This window comes from Cebus imitator, unplaced genomic scaffold, assembly GCF_001604975.1.
Source record: "Cebus imitator isolate Cc_AM_T3 unplaced genomic scaffold, Cebus_imitator-1.0 Scaffold50, whole genome shotgun sequence".
Taxonomy (NCBI): domain Eukaryota; kingdom Metazoa; phylum Chordata; class Mammalia; order Primates; family Cebidae; genus Cebus; species Cebus imitator.
The window spans coordinates 303,953-309,013 of NW_016107365.1; the positions used below are offsets into that span (position 1 = coordinate 303,953).

The 5,061-nt window shown below is 38.7% G+C and overlaps 1 long non-coding RNA gene across 1 annotated transcript in view; it reads right to left on the reverse strand.

Moving 5' to 3' along the window:
• Positions 1 to 2,553: 2,553 nt before the first annotated feature.
• LOC119471096 overlaps positions 2,554 to 5,061 on the reverse strand; it is a 32,215-nt gene continuing 29,707 nt past the window's right edge. Inside the window, exon 3 of the long non-coding RNA XR_005200094.1 lies at positions 2,554 to 2,564. This is a non-coding gene — a long non-coding RNA (uncharacterized LOC119471096). The remainder of the gene's footprint in view (positions 2,565 to 5,061) is intronic.

Consider the following 5,061-nt stretch of genomic DNA (forward strand, 5'->3'; position numbering starts at 1 on the left):
TAAAGATGATTCCAGACATAAAAGTAGGCATTATATATTCTAATTCATTCAATCACTTGGACCTAAAAAAATTCTATTTTGTTTCAGTAACTAAGCTGGATAAAAGGGTGAGACTTGTTCCTTATGAAACCTGATACTGCCAGGTTTTCAGTTTCACAGATGCCTTCTTTACAGACATAAAGTTGTGTTTCCAAGTTGTCTCCTCAGGGTCTTCAGAGCCGTTTTTTTAATTCATCTTACCAAAACTCTTCATGCTAACGTCTACCTTCATTCACTTAATAACAGTTACCCAGGTCCTGCTATGTGCCTGACACTTCCCAGGTCATGGTCCCAAAAGCACTTCCCTCAGCTTTCTGTCTCCTCTTTGATTAAAGACAATCAGAATGCCTCTAGAACTTTGTTGTTAGAATTCTTCCCAGCAAATGAACATAAATATACCTAAGCATGTTCACTGCAACACTGTTTAAATAGCAAAATGTTGAAAAGAATCTAAATCTTCTAAAACAGGTAATTAATACAATGGAATATGTCTTGTATCCACAGTTATTGACCCAAGAATACATTCACTTTGTATTAATGAGTGAGTAAAAGATTTATTTTACAGACAGACCAGTAACTACAGCATAATCACTTTTATAGAAGTCTATATTACTTATAAAATTAGAGATGCATTTTTTAGTTAGAAGAATACACACCAAAATAGGTGATAGAATTGTGATTGGTTTTCCTCCATTTTTGCTTATCTGTATTTTCTAATGTTGTTCTAAGCAATTACATATTTTTTTTTCATAATTTTCTCTGATTAAGAGAAACAACCCCATTGCCATGTCAGTCACTGCAAACCTTACTAAAGTATGAGAAAGCCTCTCCTTAAAACCAAGTGCATTAAATCAAGGAGACAGAAACAGAGGTCTCAATAATCTGCATCAGGAGAATCCCAAATGTTACGGCACAGAACTACTGGAATTGGTGTGCAGAGAGGATGCAGGCAGAAATACGATAAGAAAAGAGACAATTCACAAGCAAAGCAAATTAAAGAGGCTCAGGTCCCAGGTACACCAGTGGGCAGGGATGAGATATAAAGCAGAAAAGAGAGGAATGAGGGTAAGGTGAAGTTTCTGTAAGAGCAGTTGCTCTGCCTCTTCTCTTCCCACTCTCAGGACATAAGACTCTGTATAGTACAAGTCAAGGCTCAGGGATGAAACCACAGAAATTAACTGAAAGTATACACAGAAAATGATTTCACTCCAAATCTCTCTCCTCCACTCCTTAGAACATGTCCGATCAAATGGTTATCTTTAGCTGGGCGTGGTGTCTCACACCTCTAATCCTAGTGCTTTGGAAGGCTGAGGCAGGTGGATCAGGAATTCGAGACTACCCTTGTCAATATGGTGAAACCCCGTCTCTACTAAAAATACAAAAATTAGCCAAGCATGGTGGCAGTCACCTGTAATCCCAGCTGACTAGGAGGCTGAGGCCAAAGAATCACTTGAGCCCAGGAGGAAGACGTTACAATGACCTGAGATCACACCACTGCACTCCAGCACTCCAGCCTGGGCAACAAAACAAGACTCCAAACACTTTGTCTTTTAAAAAAAAAAAAAAAAAAAAAAAAAGGTAGGGGCTATCTCCCGAGTCAGGATATCAGAAGACTCTTCTCTGAAGTACCAATGGAAGGAATTCCTCTTGCTGACATCAGGGGAATCTCCCATCAAATGAGTCTCCTGGGACAATGATGTAGAAGAATACCCATCATTCAACAAGCTTTACGAGCCTGCATGAACTTCCAATTTGCTTTTTAGCACCTCATTCTTAATATGAAATGGCAACCTAGGATCACCAGACTTATGAGAAATCTCCTAAAATGAAAGAGTAGTACCTAAAACAAATGAAGCGAAAGCAACTCAGAAGAAATTTAAATGATGCATGGGGCAGACACAATTTTTTTAATGCTGATTAATACCCTCAAAGAGACTTCATAAAGCAGAAAGGCAGGGCAAGATGGCAGAATAGAAGGCTTCATCAATTGTCCCACCACCCCCACAAGGACACCAATTTGACAACTATCTACACAGAAAAAAATACCTGAATTAGAACCAAAAATCAGGTGAGCACTCATAGTACCTGGTTTTAACTTCATATCACTGAAAGAGGCACTGAAGAGGTAGAAAAACTAGTCCTGAATCACAGACGCCACCCCTCCCCCAACCCAGGCATCAGCTGGGTAGCCCAGAGAGCATTCTGAGCACTGCTGGAGGGAGAGCACAGCAATTGTGAGGCACTAAACCCTGCTGTCCTATTAGAGAAGAAAAGAAAACCAGACCAAACGCAGCCAATGCCTGCCCACAGAGGGAGCATTTAAACCAGACCTAGACATTGCAGAATCGCCAATCCCAGCAGTCCAAACTTGAGTAAACTTGAAAGGCAGTCTAGGCCATGTGAACTGAAAATCTTAGGCAAGTTCAGGTGCTGAACTAGGCCCAGAAATGGTGGAATCAGGGGGCACATGACATACTAAGACACTAGCTGTGGCAGCCAAGGGAATGCTGAAATCACTCAGATATCTGTTTCTCCAGGATTGGTCTGCGGTACCTTATTTAGTTCCTTTGGTGAACTAAATAAGGTTTTCCTGGATGGTGTTGGGGCCAGTAGATGTTCTTCAGTGTCTAGGCAGTAAAGAGTTAGATATTTATTGTAGACTTCACTGTCTGGGCTTATTTGTACCCATCCTTTTTGTGAAGGCTCTTCAGATATTTGAAAAGACTTGGCTGTTTTGACCTATCCCCAGCTTTAGGTGGCTCAGAACAGAGAAAGAGAGACTATTTGTTTGGAAGAAAGTAAGTGAAAAGAACAAGAGTCTCTGCCTGGTAATCCAGAGATTTCTCCCGTATCTTGTCCAAGACCAAAAGAATACCTCTATGAGTCTATAAGAACTACAGCATTACTGGGCTTAGGGTGTCCCCTAAAGCAAATACAGCTTAGGTCAAAACAGCCAAGTCTTTTCAAATATCTGAAGAGCCTTCACAAAAAGGATGGGTACAAATAAGCCCAGACAGTGAAGTCTACAATAAATATCTAACTCTTTACTGCCTAGACACTGAAGAACATCTACTGGCCCCAACACCATCCAGGAAAACCTTATTTAGTTCACCAAAGGAACTAAATAAGATACCACAGACCAATCCTGGAGAAACAGACATCTGTGATCTTTCAGACAGAGAATTCAAAATAGCTGAATTAAGGAAACTCAAAGAAATTCAAGATAACATAGAGAAGGAATTTATAATTCTTTTTTTGGAAGGATTCATAATTCTATCAGATAAAATTTAACAAAGAGATTGAAATAATCAAAACACATCAAGCAGAAATTCTGGCACTGAAAAACTCCACTGGCATACCAAAGAACGTATCAGAGTCCTTCAATGGCAGAAGAGATACTTAGTGCACCTGAAGACAGGCTCTTTTTGAAAATATACAGTCAGAGGAGACAAAAGAAAAAAAGAATAAGAAACAATAAATCATGCCTAGGATCTAGAAAACAGCCTAGGATCTAGAAAATAGCCTCAAAAGGGCAAATCTAAAAGGTTTTGGCTTTAAAGAGGGGATAAAGAGATAGGAGTAGAAAGCTTATTGAAAGGGATATTAACAAAGAACTTCCCAAACCTAAAGAAAGACATCAATATCCAAGATGACAATTATACAATACAAAGGAGATTCAGACTACCGCAAGGCATTTAATAATCAAACTCCCAAAAGTCAAGAATAAAGAAAGAATCCTAAAAGCAGCAAAAGAAAAGAAACAAATAACATGCAATGGAGCTCCAATACATCTGTCAGCAGACTTTTGAGTAGAAACCTTACAGGCCAGGAGAGAGTGGCATGGCATATTTAAAGTACTGAAGGGAAAAAAATTTAACCTAGAAGAGTATAACCAGCAAAGATGTCATTCAAACATGAAGGAGAAATAAAGACTTTCCCAAACAAACAAAAGCTGAGGGATTTCCTCGACACCAGATCTGTCCTACAAGAAATGCCAAAGTGAGTTATTCAATCAGAAAGAAAAGGATGTTAATGAGCAAGAAGAAGCATCTGAAGGTACAAAACTCACTGGTAATAGTAAATACACAAAGAAAAAGCACAAAATATGATAACACTGTAGCTGTGGTATGTAAACTACTCTTATCCTATGTAGAAAGAATAAATTATAAACCAGCCAAAAATAATAACCACAACAACTTTTCAAGACATAGTACAATAAGTTATAAATAGAAACAACAAAAAGTTAAAAAGCAGGAGGATGAAGTTAAGGCATACAATTTTTATTGGTTTTCTTTTTGCTTATTTGTTTGTTTATGCAAATAGTGTTAAGTTGTTATCAGGTTAAAATAATGAATTATAAAATAGTATTTGCAAGCCTTATGGTAACCTCAAGCCAAAAAGCATCCAATGGATACAAAAAAAATTAAAAGCAAGAAACTAAATCATGTCAATATTGTTATAGCTAAGCAAGAACTTCATAATGCTATGTCATTTACATAACATTGAATGTAAATGGACTAAATTTTCCAATCAAAAGACATAGAGTGGATGAATGGATGAAAAAACAAGACCCATTGATCTGTTGCACACAAGAAACACACTTCAGCTATCAAGACACACATACACTAAAAATAAAAGGTTAGAAAAAGGTACTCCATGCCAACAGAAACCAAAAAAAGAGCAGGAGTAGCTATACTTATATCAGACAAAATAGATTTCAAGACAAAAACTATAAGACACAAATGGGCACAGTGACTGATGCCTGTAATCCCAGCACTTTGGGAGGCCAAGGCAGGTGGATCACAAGGTCAGGAGTTCGAGACCGGCCTGGCCAATATGGCGAAACCCCATCTCTACTAAAAATACAAAAATTAGCTGGGCATGGTGGTGGGCGCCTGTAGTCCCAGCTACTTAGGAGGCTGAGGCAGGAGAATTGCTTGAACCCAGGAGGCCAAAGTTTCAGTGAGCCAAGATCACACCACTGCAATCCAGCCTGGGAGACAGAATGAGACTCCATCTCAA